This window comes from Notamacropus eugenii, chromosome 1 (genome assembly GCF_028372415.1).
Source record: "Notamacropus eugenii isolate mMacEug1 chromosome 1, mMacEug1.pri_v2, whole genome shotgun sequence".
NCBI lineage: Eukaryota > Metazoa > Chordata > Mammalia > Diprotodontia > Macropodidae > Notamacropus > Notamacropus eugenii.
The window spans coordinates 193288880-193312497 of NC_092872.1; the positions used below are offsets into that span (position 1 = coordinate 193288880).

A 23618-nucleotide genomic window follows, 5' to 3' on the forward strand; every position below is an offset into this window, starting at 1 on the left:
GCCAAAGAAAAACCAACAGAGCTTCTCAGAATGGACCATCCTTGGCAGCAGGCCAACTCCAGAATTCAGGTGATTACAGACAAGGATTTGGAAGGAGTTGAGAGGGAGGAATAAATCTGGGAGGCAGCTCTTGGGCTTGTTCCCTTTACTGGTCCATTGTCAACTTTAAATTTTGTAATTCTAGTGTTTGTCAGCTTTCCTTTTTCCAGTAAACGTACTACTATTTGAGTCGATAAAGAAAATCAAACTGCATTATCAGGCTTTTACATCTTCATTTCCTATGCAAAATAATGTTTGCTTAGGCCATGTGTGGGGGTGGTGGGGATTTCTAACACAAACACCCACTAATGAATTATACATTATACCTTGACTACAAGGATGACAGCCTGTAACTCTTTAGTCATTCTTAACACATAGACACATGTTGATGCATGTTACCTAGACTGATCATGATTCAAAACACTGGGCAAGAAGGCAAAATAAAAAGTACAAGTGCCAATGACAAGCATTCAGCAAACCAGTAACTTCCCAAGTTAATGTGGGCAAAGGAAAAACAACAGAGAAACCAAAAGTAAAGAAAAGGGCAGGGAGTATATGTGCTTTCTGCCTTAAGTCAGTCACATGTTATTCTAGTCTCTAGATACTGGGCTAAGTTATACTCTCTTATCTCAAGGGCTCCAGTGTCAAGGGAGTTAGGCTCCCTACAATTCATTATGGTCTGTGAGCTTCCATGGACCATCCAGTGTACTTGTGTTAGTTGGATTTGGAAGCCCTGTCAGATGGAGGCAATGTTAGCAGCCATCCTTTGGGACCCTTATAAGAATAAGCCCCATTTCTCCTTTGGCTAGCCAAGCTACAGAATATTTTTCAGTAAAACATAACAGCTATTTTAAAAAGAGTCCAGAGAGAATATCTGATCCCAAATTGTTTCTCATTTTATTGTAATTCTGATAAATCTACAGTCAGAAATGGAACTCGAATGACAACGAGGTATGAAGGAGAAGAAACTGGAAGAATTATAGTTAACAGGAGCCCATCAAGAATCTACGACAACTCCAAACAAATCCTTCAAGAGAAGGAACTCACGTCAAAAAAATGAACAGACTCCTTGAGACTTTCGCAAAATCAAAAGAAAAAGAATAAGAGAGGTTTCCTACTCAATTAGTAAATGTATGATATCTATAAATAATATACATGCTTGTCAGTTATATATATGTAAGGCACATTTTGTATAAAAAAATCCACATAAATATCCTAACACATAGCATACTATATTACACAACCAAGAATTATATCAGCTTAATATTGATTTAGTAGAAATTCTCTCATCTTCCTTTATCTTTAAAGAGAAGCAACACATAGCCCACCTGAAACCTCCCATGTGTTAAATTTTGCTACATACAGTATAAGTCCAAACCTTTGAAGTCTTCAATAGTATAGTGGGGATCCATCAGCGTAATCACCAGTTCATTAATATTTCCAAATCTTCAAGTGCACAGCCTTTCCTTACTAGATGGTTGGCATACTGGAGGGCTGAAACCAATGCCTCCAAGAGCAGTTTCAGATCCTGGCTCTTTTCCCACTATTTTGTGGGCTGACTTGGAAGTGAGGGAGTGGTGCCATCACAGAGGGTGTGCCACAGCTACAGCCACAGCCAACTCAGGAAGAATGATGATTTTCCTGTACCATTCTAGTTCACTGCTCAGTTTTACTGTGGTTGAGCATCTCTTGCCTCAAATATTTGCCTCTTCCTTTGCCACACACCCCTGCAAAATTATCTAGCCATTTGAAAGCAAAAATAAACCTCTTTTACTGTCATGACATCCCAAATGCTGTCATTTCTTGGTGATTGGTTTCTAAAAGATGCAAAAATATATTCTTCCAACTCTCTTCTTTATAAATTAGAGTCCAGATTTTGGTCAATCATAGTCAGTCGTAACATGTAAGGCAAAGAGAAATTACTTTATTTTCCTAAGACTTCTGTTTCATTTTCTCCTCATAATAAGCTACTCTCTCAACCAGATGGGCATTAATTTTTTTAAATTAAAAACTCATTTTGGAACAGCTGCCTTTTACTACTATCAGTTTGGCATTATTCAACCTGGCTTTGGAAATTTAGTTTTCTGACAAAGTGTTAATGTCAGAGTGTTAGACAAGGGACTAACTTTGAGCCTTTGGACATTCATCACATGGCTGTCTAAAAACAATTACTTCATCAGGAAAGTCTCAGGAAAAAGGGAATATTTTCCTTCTATGAGTAATGCTCTGCTGTGCAGTTCTCCCACCCCACAACTCCATGCTTTCCCTAACTACTATTCAAATATACGTGAAGATGTAAGCGTGTTCATGGAGGAAAAGGAACCTTAGCTCAACAGCAGACACAATGACCAATGGGTAGGCAAGGATTGAGAGACTTTTCTAACTGCAAAGTGGATAATCTCCTTGATAATGTCCATTAAAACTGCTCATTTGAAGATTCTGATAAAATATTAGGCCCCATCAACAGATTCAAGAAAAACTATACAATCACTGCCATGCTTTTGACATTTGGAAAATTAATCAAGAAACCAAGTTTGCTCTGGATTGCCACCAACTCTTGTTCTACAGCTTGTTACAGTTGGTCTGTAGTGCTGCCTAAATTTGTGTGCTCCCACTGGGTTTTCTCATTGTGGTCCAGGACACAGCCTGGGAACTTTGTGCTACTGATAACTTCCTCCTGACTCAGCTCAAGTATCAGGCGCCAGGCAAAGGATCACAAACGGGTTCCATACTGATAAAATGCTTGGCATTCATTTGGCTGTCATATGTTTGTTGCTGCCAACAAGACAGTGGAATTTATTAAAATCTCCTCATTAAGAGGTGTGTCTAATTTTCTCCTTGTCATATTATTTCCATAGTTCAACTTTTTCCTCTTCTGAAGTATTACTTAGGAAATCAGCACCATCAGATTTTTACCAACGGGATGGAAAGACAGACTCCAAGATGGCTTTTACAGCTGTTTCTCATTCTCATCAATTGACATTAAGAAATGTTCTGAATCTGTTTAACTCCTCACTCTATTATCCTTTTATCTTCTTTAGATGGTTTTGAGAGGGCAGAGAAATCTTAAGAAGCTGTTATTTTTCAGAGGCTGAAATAGATGCTGAAGAATGAATGGTGCTCTGATGATTTCTTAAGGTATGACTCCCATTTTAACAAGGAGGCAGTGTATTGTAACAGAGTGTTGGTCTTGGAGTTGGTAAGAAATGCATTCAAATTCCTCCTCTGACATTAACTGTGTGACCCTGGGCAAGTCATTTAGCCCCTATTATCCCCAGGGAACTACTAAGGATAAGGGTTCTGCATAGGTGGAAGGAATCCCTTATTCTGACGAAATCACAGAACCTTCTCAAGGTTTATTGCTGAAACTTTAACTTGTTAAAAAATATTTTTAAAACTATTTCAAAATATTTTTTTAAAAATAAGACTTATATGAACTAATAATGAGTGAAGTGAGTAGAACCAGGAGACCATTGTACACAGTAACACCAACACTGGGCTATGACTAACTTTGATGGACTTAGCTCTTCTCAGCAATGCAAGGTTCTAAGACAACTCCAAAAGACCATGATGGAAAATGCCATCCACATCCAGAGAAAGAACTATGGAGGCTGAATGCAGATGGAAGCATGCTATCTATTCTCTTTTTTTGTTTTGCTTTTTAAATTCTTTCTGGTTCCTCCTATTGGTTCTAATTCTTTCCAACATGACTAATGTGAAAATATGTTTAATATGAATGTATAAGTAAAGCCTATATTAAATTGCACACCATCTTGGGGGGGAAATAAGAGGAGGGGAGAAAATTTAAAACTCAAAATCTTATGGAAGTCAATGCTGAAAACTAAAAATAAATAAATTAATAAAAATATTAACCATCATGGCATGCTTTTTCTAAAATCCATTTTTACTTTAACTAGCCATTGTTATGTGCCAGTCTACATGTGTTTAACGGAGTTGAGATACCCATTGTTTAAAAAAAAAGCTACAAAAAAAAAAGTTTTGATGTTAAATCTCTCACTTATTCATTGTGTGACTATGAGCAAGTCCCTTAACCTCTCTCAGACTGTTTCTTCAACTATAAAATGGGAATAACAAAGCTTACACTACCTGTCTTAGAGGACTGTTGTGACGAAAGTGCTTCTTAAATTCCACAGTGATACACATGTGAGCTAATATTATCAAAATTATTGATCAAATTGCAAGTGCTACTCTTACAATGTCAAAAATAGTAAGACAGTCACATCCACTTTGTTTCTACATGTAAACATCACTTTATGCAAAGATATACTATGGAAATGTATAAATTGAACTTTTCCAAATCTAACCTCGGAAGTAATTTTGTAAAATTAATTACCCCAAAATAAATAATTTGTTTTGGAAATGTGAATTTTGTATTTAGATTTGTTTTATAGGATGGTGTGATCCATACCCTACTGCAACGTAACAACACTTTGTTTTACAATTAAAATTATTGTAACTGATTTTATTATGTACTCAGCATCACTAACTATATTTTGTTTAAATTAAGATTCCTATATCTACATAACTCTATTAATCATTTAGACATACTGATGATCTTGTGAAAACAGGAATTCTTGGAAGACATTCTGCTAATAGAGAAAAAGTTGTAAAGTTCTCATTTTCTCCCCCCTTGACTATTTAGACACTTCCTGAAAGAGATTTTATTAACAGAGTTTGGGGAGAATAGTAACAACATAAGATATTCACTAGCTTCTTGGCTTCTATTTTTGATCCAACCTCCTCCAGGACCTTGCCATCTTTCAGAAATGAAGGATCACAGAATTTGTAGCTGGAAGAGAATTTAAGGATCCCTAAACTGGGAGTCGGTAGATATCAAAGAGGTCAGTGAATAGAATTTAAAGGGTCCACAGACTTGGATGGAAATAAATTTAATCTTTACTTTCATTATCCTTTAACTTAAATTTCGCATTTTCTCCATCTCTGAATGTGTGTAACAAACATTATGCTGAGGAGTCTGTAGGCGTCACCAAACTGCTAAATGGGTCCATGATACAAAAAATAAAAAAGGTTAAGAACATCTCATCTAATCCAGCTTCTTCAGTTACAGATGAAGAAACTAAAACCTAAGAAGGTTACGTGAACAGTTTTGGAGCTATGGAGCTACTAAGACTTGAAGGTGGAATCTGACCTCAGATCTTTCCTAGGTTCAAAATGCAGCACTTTTCCCACTACCTTATGCAGCTTCAACAGAAGGAGGCACTCTCACAATGAGAAAAGTTGGAACTGCTAGCTGGGGGAAGAAAAGCTTGACACTTTGAGGATGATATTACTAAAACCACAAGAATATATACTTCATTACATACCCCAATATAGGGCAATACAGTATCTAGAAAGAATAGAATGGAGTGCTTAGGACACCTAAGTTATAAATGTTACTGACTGGTTAGATTGCCTTGGGTAGACCATGACAGCCTCTCTTTACTTCTATTTTCATGTCAGTTTAATAAGGATGTGGATATGTGTCTGGTCTGCTTCACAGGATTTTGGAGAGGATCAAATGAAAGTGCTTTAAAAAGTAGTATTTACATTTTTTTAAAAAGTATTTACAATGTATAAAAGATTTATTCGGAGGTATAAGGGGAATAAAACGGTGAATTTGCAATTAGGGTCCTTGGTTTTGAATTCTAGGTCTATTGATTACAAGTGGTATGATGCCTCCAGGACTCAGTTCCCTCATCTATAAAATTAAGTGTTTGGACTAGATGATAGCGTATCCTTTTCAGCTATAAACTTATGAAAGCACCACCATTTATTGACTGGGTGATTCTAGACTCCAAGGAACCTGATACCAACTTAAGGTTTGTTAATATATTTGTAAGAGCATGATACAGATGGAGAAGTAGAGATTCCTAGAAGAGTTGATGAAGAGTACAAGACAACTCATTTGTTCATGTAGACTGGGATCCCCAGAACATTCCCAACTAATGATTTGTGTACCACTCAAATGACCCACACTGTGTGCTAGCATAACGCTTTAAAGTTCAGTCTTCCAGAGTTAAAACCATCCCCAAAACACCAAAACCAACTCTATTACTCTTATGAACCTTCTCTAACGAGCAGGAAATAGTTGAGGGCAGAATCTGGCATTCATTGTACAATCACAACACAAGACATTTTCTGTCTTAACAGTTCAACATTATAGAATTTTGAGGTGCCTTTCTCTCCCCCATTTTCTTTTGCCCCTACCTCTCTCATTCCACTTAGCCCCATCAGGTACAGTGAGCAGAGGCGGCTCACTGTAAAAACAGGTGTTTCTCTTTAGTGATGCCCTGAATACAAATAAGGTATAGGAAATACACTTCCAATCTTGCCATACTGATGAGAAAGCCTCATTATGTGAAAGAAAAGAAGAAATTACTAAGGAATGAAGAAATTGTTCACTCTAAGTAGGCCAAACTTTTAGATTAAATAAAAATGACCAACTATGGTGGTGCTTTTGCATTTTTTTAAGTGAATTCCACACTTATCACTATCATACAAGTATGACTACTAAAGCAACAGCAAAGTTTTCAACAAATGTCTTCACCAAAAGAAGGTCATGAAGGATATTTACCGGTGCTGATCAAATGCCCTGACTCAAGGTCAGTTTGTTCCACACACAGAGATATATACTCTAAATGGAGACTGCTGTCATCAGAAGTTAGGAAGGTAGGATAAACACCTACCAAACATGTGCCTGCTCTGGAAAGTTTAATCCTTTATTCCACTGCCCAGAGCACATTTTATCTAAAATATTGCCAAACTGATTTAACAGCTTCAAGTTTTCTTTGAAACTATATTTCTTCTCATTTACAGATACCATCACTTTATTCTAGGGAGCAAGAATGTTCTGCCTTAAAGCAACTGACTTTCCAAACTTCAGCTTGAATTTAGTTTGGAAATTAAAATCACTGACCTCTTATTCTTTTAGTTTGTATTCCTACTTCTGAACAGTCCTTTTCAAACAGGTGATCAGACTATGCCCTTGTGAACATATTGGTATTAGACTCTCTTAAATCAAAATAAGTCACCATTTTATCTAATAGGCTTGGGGAAGGGAGCAGAAAGGAGAAAGAGAATGTAACCCTTTGCTTCCTTTGCATCTCTCAGCAATCTGGCTTCTGACCTTTTCAGCCAACTGAAACTATTCTCTTAAAAGTTACCCATGGTTCTTTAATTACCAGATCTGCTAGGTATTCCTCAATCCTCGTCCTTCTCAACCTCTCCATAACATCTGCCACTTTAACCACATTATCCTCCTGGATCCTCCGTACTTTCTGGGTTTTCATGATAGTTCTCTCTTGGGTCTCCTCCTATATATCTGCCTTCTTTTCAGGATCCTTTGCTGGACTTCTGTGGCTATGTCCCACAGCTCTGTCCTGGGTCCTCGACTTTTCTTGCTCTACATTTTTTTCACTTACTGACCTCATCTGCTCCCACAGATGCAATTGTCATCTCTCTACAAGTGATTCCCAATTTTATATAACCAGGCCTATGCCCCTCTACACCTTGCAAGTTTCGGTGCTGCATCATCAACTATCTATTGAACATTTTGAACTGGAGGTCCCATCAACATCCCAAACTCAACACAGCCAATCAATCAGATAGGAGAAGTTTAATAATTCCTAGATGAATTGATTGATATTACCTCCCTTCCTTACAATTTTCTTCACTAAGATTCCCCACTAGAATTTAAAAAACCAACAACAATGTATTCTCAAACACAAATACAAAATCAGAGGATAAATAAATGTTTGCTATTTTTAATACAACAGCAAAATGTTATGAATTTGGATTTAAATAAAGAAGTTATTACTGAAGTTCTCTCATATACTTTACTGGAAGTTCTCAACACCCCACACACACTGAAAACGCTGTAGTCCAAGAATGTGGGAGCAGGATCCAAACCAAATATATGGTTTGCACTCCACAAACATTTCTCACTCCTTTACTTAGAGAGCAATAGAATTTCAGAGCAGGAAAATGCCTCTGAAATCACCTACGCCAACCCCTACCTGAAGAGAAAACTCTTCATATACATTCCCATCAAGTGGTTATCCATCCTTCACTTTAAAATTTTTACTGGAAGACGCCAAAGTCATCCACTGTGTCTTGACTTTTGTCTTGCCACTGGACTTCACTCTGCTTCACTTAAATCCAATTCACATATGAGTCAAGACATCGCCCCATGATGTCATTGGTCCTCTTCAAAAATGAAGAACAGAAACCTCTCTAATCCTCAAAGCAGTCCATTCCAGTTTTGGATAATTCTCATCAAGAGGAATTTTTTTCATAATACAAAAGAAAAATCTTCCTCCTTGTAACCTCAATCCATTAATCTTTGCCCCATCCTCTGAGGTCAGGTATAATCAAGTCTAATCCCTCTTCTACAGGAAGGGTTATTCTTTTTCTTGTTCTATATTCTCTCTCCCCTCTCACCTAGCTAAGAGAAGTAGCAGTACTGTTGTCCTTATGGTAAAGTGAAATTTCAATGTGTCCAACTATGGCTGATCAGACCAATACAAGCTCAGAATGCTCTACCACAGGTTGGGCACAGATAGTCCATATGAATTTTTGGGGTGGATACTCTAAATTTGCACATCCTACATTACTTTGTGCTGTCTCAATTCTGCTATGCTTATAGAGCCCAGCACCCTTTCTGATGTGGGCATGCCATGCTAAGTGGTCCTGTGCCAGTGTCTCCCATGTTGCACAGTCAAATCCAAAGTTCTTAAGAGAGACTTTGAGAATGGCCTTGTATCACTTCTTCTGACCACAATGTGATTGCCTGCCCCATGTGAGTTCTCCATAAAATAGTCTTTTTGGCAAGCATATAATTTGCATTTGAACAACTTGGCCAGCCCTTTGGAGGTGTGCTCTCTGAAGCATAGTTTGAATGCTTGGCAGTTCAGGTTGAGCAAGGACTTCAGTGTCTGGTACCTTAACCTGCCAGGTGATCTTTAGAATCTTCCTAAGACAGTTCAAATGGAAGGGATTCAATCTCCTGACATGGCGCTGATAGACTGTCCATGTTTCACAGGCATACAACAATGAGGTCAGCACAACGATTTCTGTAGATCTTCATTTTGGTAGTCAGTCTAATACCTCTTCTCTCCCAAACTTTTCTTTGGAGCCTTCCAAACATTGAGCTAGCTCTGGCAATGCATACATCAACCTCATTGTCAATGTGTATATCCCTGGAAGTACACTGCCAAGGTAAGTGAACTTATCCACAGCATTCAAAACTTCTCCATTTGTTGTAATTGATGGTTCCACGTACGGATGGTGTGGTGGTGGCTGATGGGGCACCTGTGTTATCTTGTTGTCAATTATTAGACCAAAATTAGCACAGACAACAGAGAATTGATCCACAATTTGCTGCATCTCAGCTTCAGAGGCTGCATTGAATGCACAACCATCTGCAAACAGAAAATCAGGCACCAACACTCTCTCCACTTTGGTCTTGGCTTGTAGACTTTTCAAATTGAAGAACTTACCATAAGTATGGTAGTTGACCTTGATGCTGTGTTCATCCTCATTAAAAGCATTTGATAATATGGCTGAAAACATCATGCTAAAAAGCATGGGAGCAAGCACACAGCCCTGTTTCACTCTATTGGTGACTGGGAAGGCACAAGAGCATTGTCCACTATCCAAAACCTAGGCAAACATGCCATCATGAAATTGACATACAATACTGATGAACTTCTCCATGCAGCCAAATTCTGACATAATTTTCCATAAGCTCTCACTAACAGTGTCAAAGGTCTTCATTAGATCTACAAACGTTGTGTACAGACCTCTGTTCTGCTCCTGGCATTTCTCCTGGAGTTGTTAGGCAGCAAACATATCAACCGTTTCTTGACCCTTTCTGAAGCCACGCTGGCTCTTAAGTATATTACTATCATCCAGGTGAAGGATCAGCCTATTAAGGATGATTCTAGCAAGAATTTTGCCAGTAGTGACTAAGGGAGAGACCCCACTGTGATTGTCACAGGACAATCTATTCCCTTTACCTTCATAGAGATGGATAATGGAGGCATCCTTGAACTCCTGAGGGATAACTTCCTCTTTCCATATAACCTGGAAAATTTCAGTCAGCTTTTGTATGAGCAACGGTCCTCCTACCTTGTAAATCTCAGCTGGAACAGAATCAGCACTAGGTGCTTTGCCACATGAAACAAGCCTAATGACCCTCAAAACCTCTTCTTCAGTTGGAAGTTCACTATACTTAGAAGTGATATCTGCTAGATGACAAAGTCACCTCCTAACTTGCTATTTCTCCTGCCATCATGGCTGAAAAAGCCCTATCATCTTCATTTTTCTGCAGTTCCCACCCTAGAGTTGCACCTTAGAATTTAAGTTTGGACCCAAGATGGTGGGGTGGAGTAACATGGGGATGGAAGAACCTGGCCCAGCCCCTATTAGTTTTGTTTATTAAGAGTGGCCCTTGGTCACCTGCTCTATCAATTTGCCACCTTCATAAATCAAAGTTGCTTCAGTGGGCTACTTGCAAACCAAGAACTGTTGCTTAAAAATTTCAGCCCCCTCCCCATTATTTGCCATTAACAAATCTCTGAGGGTCCACTAGCTACCTGCCACCATTCTAGGGACTATGCAGATAAGGTCCACTTTAGAAAATCCAACATTCACAAATCCAGATTTGCAAAACATGTGAATTAGTGCAAATGATCCATACTCTGTGCAGGTAAATGAATTATTTGATTTAAGATCAGATTCCCCAGAGGATAGCCCTCTTTTAAAGGTGTTTGTTTATGTATTGATAGCTATTTGACAGAGGTCAGGACAGGAAAAATAAAGAGCCTTATAAGACAGTGCCAAATCAAGGCTAAAAATGATGATAAAGCTTTTCTAAGTTTATAATGTATCTCAGTGAGAAAATGGGATTTGTTTTATAAAAACTAGTTACACAAAAATTTCAAGAGAAATCATTGTGTAAAATGAGGCACTTTACCAACCAAGCTAGGGGACTTGTCGGGCATCAAGTCCATCAAAAAAGAAATGAAGCTCAATTATTTTAATAATGTTTCCATTATTCCCATTTCTGCCTGTTGAAATCTGCCTTATTGCTCAAGATCAAGCTCAAATTATACTTCCACTGTGAAGCCTAAACCATCCTATTAACTAAGTGGTACAGGGGATAAAGTATTGCTGCTAAAGTCAGGAAGACACTGATTTATTAGACATGTTCTTCTAGGTAAAGTTTTTAACTTCTCTGTGCCTCAGTTTCTTTATTTCTAAAATGAAGGGACTGAAATCCATGGCCAGAAAAGTCTCTTCTGAGTCCTTCAAAAGATCTGTGATTTCATCAACTAGGTATTCTTTTCACTGCCCTCCATACCTTCAGCTGACAGTCTTTGTGAGTTGATACAGACAAAACAAACAAATAAACAACAACAAAAAACCCAATCGTCATATGGGTAGTCAAAATTGTGCAGATGCCATCGGAAATCCTTACAAAATCCACCTATTTTTTAATGTTCCAAATAATTCTTATTTTCCCACAATGGAGAACTTCTTCAAACTCTATCTCCCTATGGAAGTGTTCTCAGATTGGTTTACATTACATTAAGGAGAGGTTATTAATCCCTTCCTAAGAAACTACATTAATTCACTCAACCAATATTTTTTGTCACCACTACTAGGTCTGTATCCCAAAGAGATCGTATGAATGGGAAAGGGTGACACATGTACAAAAATATTATAGCAGCTCTTTTTGTGGTGAAAATTGAGGGGATGCCCATCAATTGGGGAATGGCTGAACAAGTTGTGGTATGTGAATGTAATGGAAGACATGTCCATAATTCATGATGAGGAGGCAGACTTCAGAAGAAGCTGGAAAGACTTAAAAGAACTGATGTTGAGTGAAGTGAGAAGAATCAGAACATTTTACACAGTAATAGCAACACTGTGTGATGATCCATAAGATTTTAAGTTCCAAATGTTCCCCCCATCTCTCCCCTCCCTCCACCTCAAGACAACATGCATTCTGATTACCCCTTCCCCCTATCTGCCCTCCCTTCAATCACACCCCCTCCCTTCCCTTATCCCAATCTCCTCTATTTTCTTGTAGGACAAGATAGATTTCTGTACTCCATTATCTGTACTTCTTACTTACCAGCTGCATGTAAAAACAATTTTTAACATTTGTTTTTAAAACTTTGAGTTCCAACTTCTGTCCCTTCCTCCCTCCCCATCCATCCTCACAGAGAAGGCAAGCAATTCAATATAGGTTATACACGTGTAGTTATGCAAAAGACTTCCATAAAAGTCATGTTGTGAAAGACTAACTATATTTCCCTCCATCCTATCCTGCCCCCCATTTATTCTATTACAGAAGTGTTTACTTCTAATTACCACCTCTTCCCATTTGCCCTCCCTTCTATCACCCCCCATGCACCCCACTTATCCCCTTCTCCCCTACTTTCCTGTAGTATAAAATAGGTTTTCATACCAAATTGAGGGTGCATGAGAGTAAGCTTCATGTTTTCCCTCACACCTCCCCCCTTTTCCCCTCCATTAAAAAAGCTTTTCCTTGCCTCTTTTATGAGAGATAATTTGCTATTCCATTTCTCCCTTTCTCCTCTCAATATATTCTTCTTTCCCAATATATTCTTCCCTCTTATTTTTTTAGATATCATCCCTTCCTATTCAACTCACCTTGTGCCCTCTGTCTATATGTGTATAATCCCTCCAACTACCCAAATACTGAGAAAAGTCTCAAGAGTTACAAATATTATCTTTCCACGTAGGAATGTAAACTTTAGCAAGTCCCTTATGATTTTTCTTTCCTGTTTACCTTTTCAAGCTTCTCTTGATTCATGTGTTTGAAAGTCAAATTTTCTATTCAGCTCTGGTCTTTTCATCAAGAATGCTTGAAAGTCCTCTATTTCATTGAATTACCATTTTTCCCCCTGAAGTATTATATTCAGTTAGGTGATCCTTGGTTTTAATCCTAGCTCCTCTGACTTCTGAAATATCCTATTCCAAGCCCTTCTGAACCTTAATATAGAAGCTGCTAGATCTTGTGTTATCCTGATTGTATTTCCACCATACTCAAATTGTTTCTTTCTAGCTGCTTGCAATATTTTCTCTTTGACCTGAGAACTCCGGAATTTGGCTACAATATTCCTAGGAGTTTTTCTTTCTGAATTTCTTTCAGGAGGTGATCAGTGGATTCTTTCAATATTTATTTTGCTCTCTGGTTCTAGAATATTGGGGCAGTTTTCCTTGATAATTTTATGAAAGATGATGGCTAGGCTCTTTTTTTGATCATGGCTTTCAGGTAGTCTCATAATTTTTAAATTTTCTCTCCTGAATCTATTTTCCAGGTCAGCTGTTTTTCCAATGAGATATTTCACATTGCCTATTATTTTTCATTCCTTTGGTTTTGTTTTTATAATATCTTGATTTTTCATAGTCATTAGCTTCCATCTGCTTCATTTTAATCTTTAAGAAATTATTCTCTTCTGTGAGCTTTTGGATCTCCTTTTCCATCTGGCCAATTCTGCTTTTTAGTCAATTCTCCTCATTGGCTTTTTGGATCTGTTTTGTTATTTGGGTTAGTCTATTTTTTTAAAGTGTTATTTTCTTCAGCATTTTTGGGGATCTCCTTTAGCAAGCAGTTGACTTGTTTTTCATAATTTTCTTACATTACTCTCATTTCTCTTCCCAATTATTGCTCTACTTCTCTTACTTGATTTTCAAAATCCTTTTTGAGCTCTTCCATGGCCTGAGACCAATTCATATTTTTCTTGGTGGCTTTGGATAGAGAAGTTTTGGCTTTGTTTTCTTCTGTTTGCATGCTTTGGTCTTCCTTGTCACCCAAGTAAGATTCTATAGTCTGATTCTTTTTCTGATTTTGACTTGTTTCCTCAGTCATTTACTTGACTTCTGAGCTCTTTGTCAAGGTAGTTCCCTGCTTCCAGTGGAGTTGGGGGGGGGGGTGCTGTCAGCCTCTTAATCTGTGGGCCTAGAGCTCCAGAAACAGTGGCTACAGCTACCCCTGCTGCTGGTCTGGGTTCCTCTTCCCCTTTCCCCCTCAGCTGCCCTGGGGCTGGGGCCAGACCACTCCACTCTCCTGCACTGGTCCCACAGGCTTTTCCCATGACCTTCCAATTTATCCTCAGCATTTTGGGGTCATGAAGTCTGGAAACCACCACAGATGTGAAAGATTCAGTCTCCCCAAGGCCTGCTCAGGTCCAGTCTGTACCAGTGCAGGCCCACACTGGACTGTGCTCTGCTCCCAGTATGGTGCAATAGATACTCCCCAATGTCCTTCCAGGCAGTCTTGGGCTAGAGATTTGCTTCATTCTGTCATTCTGTGAGTTCTGCAGCTCCAGAATTTGTTTAGAGCCATTTTGTACAGATATTTGGCTGGGGTTGAGGGAAGCGCTCTACAAAGTCCGTGCTGTTACTCCATCATCTTGGCTCTGCCCCTGCAACATTGTGTGATGATCAACTGTGGCAGACTTAGCTCTTCTCAGCAATGCAATGATGCAAGTCAATTTCAAGGAACTTGTAACGGAAAATGCTGACCACATGCAGAGAAAGAACTATGGAGTATGCATGCAGATTGAAGCATACAATTTTCACTTTTTTTCTTTTTTGTGTTTTTTCCCTTTTTTCTGAATCTTTTTTCACAACATGACTAATATTGAAATGTGTTTAACATGATTGTACATGTATAACCTATATGAGATTGCTTGCTGTCTTGGGGAGGGGAGAGGAAAAGGAGGGAGGCAAAAAAAATTTGGTGCTCAAAATGTTACAAAGATGAATGGTGAAAACCAACTTTACATGTAATTGGAAAAAATAAGATACTATTAAGTAAAAAAAAAAACCCAGCAGATATTTGTCTGTGTTCATAGCCTTGTGCTACCAACCAGATGAAGGATGCAAAGTCTTTAAACCCACAGTCTCTGGTTTCACTGAGCTTACAGACCTGGGACCTGAATCTACAATTCCAGCCTAAGGAACTCTGTTAATTAAGCACTTTGCTGCCTGAAATCTCAGTGGGAGTGCTTTGTTACAAAGGTACTTCACAACAGGAGCAACTTTCAGGATCTGGACAACATGAAGGACAAAAAGTTCCTTCTCATGGCCCCATACAGCCAAAGCAGACAGGGAGCCTTGTTTGTAAACCATTTTGGTATCAGTGTCATCTGGGAAACCTGAGCTTCAAGTTTCTCTTATGGTGGCCTATGACAGTCACTCTTCTTCAAATCTTAACAAATAACCAGAAGGTACAGCATCACCTACACAAAGGTGAGATTCTTCCAATCACAATCATTAAATGTTTAATTCAAGTCAGAAATTCCACAAGTCCAGAGTCCAAAGAACTGGCAAACAGAAGCAAAGCTCATTGTTTAAATGGTAGCCCAAGGGGAAATTAGTGATGGCACTTCTGGAAGATTATGATCTTCTCTGTGTTAATTTAATTCAAGTCCACTGTTGTTTATTAAATGCTTACTAAGTACAAAGCACTATACTTGGCAACACTGGATTATTGATTTGGAATTAGAAGGAAAATCAGAATCCAAATTCCAACTCTAACATTTTACATGAGGAAAGAACTGAAAGCTTCTCCTCAAGTGACTTGTTCAAGTCCCCACAGGCAGTACGTGGCAGAACTGGAATGAATAATGATACATTCCTTGCCTTCAAGAACCTTACAGTCTGATAAGGGGACATGTATACAAGTAAATATGATACAAGGTAAAATGGAGAGGGACAGAGAAGAGATTAATATGAAGTGCTCTAAGAAATTTGAGTAAAATGTTTCAACTGGGAAAATATAGGGAGACTTCATTGAAGAGGTAACATCTCTCTAAGCAGGGCCTTAAAGGAAGAAATGGATAAAGACAGGATCTGGAAGAATGAAGGTTGTCAGAGGAACTAGACTTCACAAATGAATGGAGTTGGGAGGATTGAGATCAAAGTCAAAAGCCAGCAGTCCAATCTGACTGGAACTAGATTGCATGAAGGGAACTAGTGAGAAGTAAGCCTAAAGAGTGTGAAATAATATACTAATTCAGCAAGTATTCATTTCAAATATTTGAACTATTCATTCAGATTCAAATATTTGAAATATTCATTTCACCAAACTAATTTTGCAACAATTCATGTTGATAATGGCTAGAGATGAAAGAACCTGAGGTCAATCATCTTAATAAGGGTTAACAAGTGAGTACTTTAGAATCTAATGAACCTGTACCTGACTCAGAATCCCTTCCACAAAATGCTTAGCAAATGGTCATGCAGGCCTTTGCCTGAAGACTCAACCAAAGGGGAATCTAGTACCTATCAGGGGCAGCTCATTCCATCTTACAGACTGCTTTGACTGTTAGGAAGTTGGAGCTGATATCTACCTCCCTGCAACTTCCACTCACCATTCCTGGTCCTAGTCTTTAGAACCCAGCGTAATAAAGCTAAACTATCTTCCATGACAGTTTTTTTTAATATCTGAAGACTATCATGCCTTACCTCACCCCCAGATAAGTAGGCACCCTACCCCCATCACCATCACCATTATTTCAACTGATTCTTATATGGCATAGTCTCAAAATGGTCTCAAGTCCTATTATCATCCTGATCTCCATCCTCTAGATACTCTTTCAACTTCCCAATTTTCTACCTAAAAGATGGTACCCAGAATTGAACATAATAATCCTGATGTGGTTGGACTGGGGGAGAATGCAATGAGAATATTGCATCCCTGGTCTTGTATATTATAATTCTCTTAATGAAATCGAAGTAAAAGTTATATTTCTTGGCCACTATTCCATGCTGTTGACTCATTGAGCTTGAAGGCAACTAAAATGCCATTTTTTTTGAATAAACAATATGTTGTCCTGCCCTCCATCCTGTACTGAGACTGAATTGATTATGTGCACTATTAGTAATTCCTTTAGAATTTCTCTGAAGCTCTTAGGCCAAGAACTATAGGTGTCCACTTTTGCCTGAGTTTCTCTCTCTCTCCCTCTCCCTCCCTCCCTTTCTCTTTCTCTCTCGCGCTGTGAGGAAGGCAGAGAGAGACCATATTTCTAAACAGCAGAGGGGTCAGACAGAAACATTATTCAATTTCTCTGATTTGTAGGAAATGAGGAAAAGAATACTTCCTGACCCCACTGCCACAGTACAGCCTACTACTCCCTAAACTCAGTGCCCTTTCCATATTGAGTGAATGTAGACTCATTCTTAATATGCTCCTTTGGATTTAAGTAGTACTTACAAATCCATCCCAGCCTGAGTCACAAACAACAACAGCTACCAAAAGTACAAGCTGAAACTGAGAGCTCAAACCGGCCAGCCGAGCTGGCCTCTCAGGCACTAAGCCAAATGTACCCAAGAGGTGAGGTGTTCTGTCCTCGGGGGGTGCTGGCATTCCTTTTCACAAGCAGCTGATCCTTGCAATAAATACAGTAATGCTGCCAGAAAGAGCCTTCCCTGCCCTACCTACTCCGCTCCAGGGAAGGTACCACCAACACACCAGCAAATGTCAGAAAGGGCAGAGAAACAGATAGAATACACATGCCAGGAAGAATGAGGCTCTATCCCAGGTGCGTGTAAACTCTTTTCGCAATTGACAGTGAGGCCATGTAAGATTTTTAAGGCCAGAAATTCCTATGGAACAGTAAACAAGAGCAGGATGAAACTGAGAGTAATACATACTTCAGCTATCTCTATCCATGTGGTTACTCTTTCCAAGGAAACAAGTCATTAATTCTTTATATCTTAGCATATAGATTCTATGAGGTGCTAGGATTGGATCTAATTTTCTTATTGACATTCACTATAAAATCAGAAACGTGTGTGTGTGTGTGTGTGTGTGGAATAAAACAAGGCATGTATTCCTTAGGGGAGAAATGAAAAACAATATGAGGGTAGTTAGGTAGTGTAGTGGGTAGGGTGCTGGACCTGGAATCAAAAAAGACTCATTTTCCTGGGTTTAATTCAGCTTTATATACTTACTAACAGTGTGACCCTGGGCAAGTCAGTTAACCCTGTTTGCCTCAGTTTCCTCATCTGTAAAATGAGCTGGAGAAATAATAAACTATTTCAGTATCTTTGCCAAGAAAACTCCAAATGGGGATACAAAGAGTCAGACAGACTGAAATGACTGAACAACCAGAAGAAGAAACACTATGTAACAAAATCACACTTAATGCAGTAACTATGGGGACATAGATCTTGGTTTCAAGTAATGCTGGCAGTACTACTAGCTTTGTTCCTTCCCCTTCAGTATTCCAAGCTGTCACTCCCATCTAGTGTCTCCAGAGACTTCTAAAGACATCTGAGGATCGAGGTACTTTGCATGATCCGGCCCTTGGCAGAGTGGGGTAGGAGTGGTTGTAAGGAGGACTGAAGTTGAAAAAGCAAATGGAAAGAGTCATACAAGTTTAAACCCAGTTGCAAAACAACTTAATTGTATATGCCCACTGTATGGACAGTATACAGCTTGAAATCTGATAGAGAAGAAGTCGATAAAATTCTTATTACTTAGAGAGAGAATCAAGCACCTCAGGTAGAAAATGGTGAGATTAGAGGTCTTAAAAGCCATTTCAAAAGCTCTTTTTCAGACCAGAAACAAGGGTGATAAGGATGACCAAGAAAAGAGTTGGAAGTGTGTTGAGATGTTCTCAGTTATATTAGCTCACACAGATCTCCTTTTAAAAACTTAGTGGACCACTTTCCAGTAGTAAGACCATCAACTAGCAGATAGCAGCTATAGAAATAGAATGGCAGCAGCAAAATAATATGAGCCATAATAATATGGAAGAGTAAATGCGGATCATGCTATTTAATGGTACTGTGAGCCATGTGGACTGTGTAGGTCTTGAAAGAATATTGAGGATACCTGATACTATAGCAACTCTGAATATTTTCCTGTGAGAATATGTGTGTGTATATGTATAAAATATATATACATATACTATACAAATAACACACTGCATGCATATACATGCATTGTGTACTACATGTATATTATGCTGTGAATATATAAAATATATTATACATATACCATATATATACTATATATACACATAAACGTGCATACATACGTATATACCTATGCCTAACACAAATGCATATCTATACATGTGTACATGCATGTGTATGTGTACATATATTGTATTATGCATATATACAATATATATTACTATATGCACATACATATAGACACATTTAATTGCTTGTGGACCTGTCTCATAGATCTAAGATATCCTGATACATGAACCAATCTATAAAAAGCATTTAAGCATTATACTAGGTGCTGAAGATACAAACAGTTCCTCTCCTTAAGAAACTTTTATCATAATAGGGAAGAACACAGAAGTGGAGGTAAAGGAGGAGTGTTTTGGTCCGAGAAGTCTCTGGAATCATCAGTGGATGCATTGAACATAGGTAGAGAAGAATCAAGAGAATCAAGCACCTCAGGTAGAAAATGGTGAGATTAGAGGTCTTAAAAGCCATTTCAAAAGCTCTTTTTCAGACCAGAAACAAGGGTGATAAGGATGACCAAGAAAAGAGTTGGAAGTGTGTTGAGATGTTCTCAGTTATATTAGCTCACACAGATCTCCTTTTAAAAACTTAGTGGACCACTTTCCAGTAGTAAGACCATCAACTAGCAGATAGCAGCTATAGAAATAGAATGGCAGCAGCAAAATAATATGAGCCATAATAATATGGAAGAGTAAATGCGGATCATGCTATTTAATGGTACTGTGAGCCATGTGGACTGTGTAGGTCTTGAAAGAATATTGAGGATACCTGATACTATAGCAACTCTGAATATTTTCCTGTGAGAATATGTGTGTGTATATGTATAAAATATATATACATATACTATACAAATAACACACTGCATGCATATACATGCATTGTGTACTACATGTATATTATGCTGTGAATATATAAAATATATTATACATATACCATATATATACTATATATACACATAAACGTGCATACATACGTATATACCTATGCCTAACACAAATGCATATCTATACATGTGTACATGCATGTGTATGTGTACATATATTGTATTATGCATATATACAATATATATTACTATATGCACATACATATAGACACATTTAATTGCTTGTGGACCTGTCTCATAGATCTAAGATATCCTGATACATGAACCAATCTATAAAAAGCATTTAAGCATTATACTAGGTGCTGAAGATACCAACAGTTCCTCTCCTTAAGAAACTTTTATCATAATAGGGAAGAACACAGAAGTGGAGGTAAAGGAGGAGTGTTTTGGTCCGAGAAGTCTCTGGAATCATCAGTGGAACAACAGGGGAGTTGACTGATATGTCTTTTCCAATAGCAGTAACAGCCCTGTAGAAAGCAGAAAGCAAAGAAGTAGAAAACAGGAGAATTGGGAGTAAGTGGTAGTAGAAAGGTTGGCAAGAAGTTAGTAAGAAGATGGCCAGGGGTGAGGTGGAACTAGGGGGAAGCAGTTAGATATGGTGGTCCATGAGAATTTTGGACATATGAATCTGCACTCCTGGATTTGCCAGTCAGGATAGTGCAGGTCTCAAAATGGGAATTCAGTACCTGGATGGGTACCACTTTGAAATGCTCAACAAAAAGCTCCAAATAAATGTTAACCTGTTTATGGTGCCATTAACATTTTAGATTCTGCAGACCAGCTCTGGAGAGTTAAGAGTTGAATCAGAAATACAGATCATGAATAAAAATTGATGCACTGCAATTTTTTGTATGCTATGAGTCTCATTATGAGATAATGGCCACCTGTGTGAGGAATAAAGCTCTGGGTTCTAAGAAGCTTGCTCAGAGACTAGTCTGCCATACTTGTTCAGTCATCTTTCAATCTTGTAGAACTCTTTGTGACCCCTCTTGGGGTTTTCTTGGCAAAGATACTGCCATTTCCTTCTCCAGTTCATTTTATAAATTAGGAACTGAGGCAAATACAGTTATGTGACTTGCCCAGGGTCACATAGCTAGGAAGTGTCCAAAGCCAGATTTGAACTCATGGAGATGAGTCTTCCTGATTTCAAGCTTAGTGCTCTATCTACTATGCTACCTAGCTGCCCCAATCTGCCATAAATGCAGGCCTTCCCATCAGTGAGAAAAAGCATAGAATCACTTCCCTCACTTCTTTTTCTCCTTCCTTTGTCCTCTCAAACAATTATAACACACAAAGATCCAAAAGCAGATGTAAAAGATAATATTTTTAATTCCCCAATCACAGCCTAGAACTCCTGAGAAGCAAGACAAGATATCACTGACACATGCCAAAGATACGACCATTCTCACATTAAAAAAAAAAAAGGAAGCAGGTAAGCCATATTTGGTTTTGTTACTCCACCTCAAGCTGATCTGATACCGCAGCCAGCCATTCTGACACCTCAAGTCACAGACTCCAAAATCTGCAGCATTTCTCATCTCCAGTCCTGTAAAGATCCATGTTGACTATAAAAAAATCCCTCAATTAATCATCTTTAGGTATGTAAACTTTGTGCAAGAGCTCTCTTCTTCCTTCCTCATGAATGCTGATTCCAAAAAATCACTCATGTAGACATTTGCTTATTACTTGTCAGAATTAATATAGACAGGAAAGAGTGATTACCTCCCTTTTCCATCTTAAGAAAAATCCTACCGACTGAGAAAATAGCACTAATTCATATAGACACAGAAAGCAACGATGAAAAATAATTCATGATAAGTAAAGTAGAAAGGTACAAAAAGTTAAAATATGAGAAGGGAGGATCTTCACCAATTTAGGTGGTGAGAATGAGGGAAATTTTTATGAATGAAGGTTTTAATGCATGGGTAGATATGCAGGGAAAGGTAGAATGGAGAACATTCTAGATACAGGGAACAGGGCAAGCAAAGACACTGATGCAAAAACTGCAAAATCTGGAAGTCATAGAGTAGACTGGTTTAGCCAGAGAACAATGCATATGCTGAGGAGAAATATGAGATAAAGCAGGATATTATAGCACAGCACTAAAGATGTGGAAGACCTTAAATGCTAGACAAACGGGTCTGAACTCTATTTGTAGGGACCAAAGAAGCAATGAAGATTTTTGAGGAATGGGGTGCTATGACCATATTTCTATGTTACATAGATACATATAAATATCTATATGCTGACATCAGTGCAAATGCCAGACTACAAGATGAGATGTAGGAAAGCTGTGAAGTGGCTATTCTAGCCAGGTGGCAAGGAGGGCTTTTACTAAGGTGGTGGCAGTGGGAATGGAAAGGGTGCCACACTAAAATGTCCATATTCTACTGCTGGGCACATATCCCAAAATGGTAACTGACAAAAAAGTCTCCATGTACACATTGATATTGATAGCCAAAAACTGAAAACAAAATAGATGCCCAATGACTGGGGAATGACTTAACAAACTGTGGTACATGAATATGAGGAATATCACTGTGCTATAAGGAACAACATAATGAATACAGAGGAGCACAGAAAGATTTACATGAACTGATGCAAAATGAAGTCAGTAGAGCCAAGAATATAATACATACACAGTAACTACAATGAAATAGAAGGAAAACACAGAAACCATAAAATGTTTGAAAATGAATGTTTTGAAATCACAAAGAACAGGGCTGGCTCCAAAGAAGAAGTGTGAGAAGATACTTTCTGGTTGGTTTGGGGTTTTTTTGGTGGGGGTCAGGGGAGAGAACTGTACATATTTTTAGTTTTTTCAATGTATTGATGGGTTTGCTGGGTTTTTTTCCTGCTCTTTTTCCTTTTTTTCCTTTAAAAACACCTTTGCCATAAGGGATAGTCTTCTGGAAGGAAGGGATACAGGGGGAAATCTCAATGTAAAAACAAAAGGTACAAATAAAAATCTGCTTTAAAAAAAGGAAAGGAAGCCATTAATGTGAAATATTTGAGAGAGAATAAACATGACCTTGGTAACCAATCAGATGAGTGTTGAGGGAGAAGAAACAGTTAAATATAATGTCAAGGTTTAAAAAAATACCAAGAGACTCAACAAATGATGGGTAGTACAACTGACCAAAACAGTGAACGTAAAATAGGTTTTCGGCAAGATTATGACTGTTGAAGTTGAGGTGTTAGTAGGAAATCCAAATGAAAATGTTCTGTAAGTAGTTGGAGACATGAGTATAAAGTTGGTCAGGGTTAGATACACATACACACATGCACATATACCAGCTTCATAGATTCATAGAGATGAAAGTTAAAGCTAGTTAAGCCAGTTAAACAAAAGTGATTGACAAGGGAGAGCACAGAGAGAAGGAAGAGAGGACAAAGGACAGATTTAAATGTGGGTATTCAAGTTGTCAAAGGTGATAAAATAGATTTATTCACATTACAAAGGGACATACCACAATTTCCTTAAATAGGTAATTCTATTAGAACATTTAAAATACTATTTAACTTTCAAAAATTCTTTTTACAACTTTCTAGAACTATATCCATTTCTGTGTTTTCTTTCACAATATGATTAATATGGAAATATATTTTATGTGATTACACATGTATAACCTATATCAAATTGCTTACT

The 23618-nt window shown here is 38.1% G+C and overlaps 1 protein-coding gene across 2 annotated transcripts in view; it reads right to left on the reverse strand.

Moving 5' to 3' along the window:
* ABLIM1 (actin binding LIM protein 1) overlaps positions 1–23618 on the reverse strand; it is a 402054-nt gene that overhangs the window by 278449 nt on the left and 99987 nt on the right. The window contains exon 1 of one of the 2 annotated variants that reach the window (XR_011970209.1): positions 1418–4329. The exons of the other annotated variant lie outside the window; for it this stretch is intronic. The gene's annotated coding sequence lies outside the window, so the exon portion shown is untranslated. Of the gene's footprint in view, positions 1–1417; positions 4330–23618 lie in introns of those variants that run through there. 2 annotated transcript variants of the gene reach the window in all.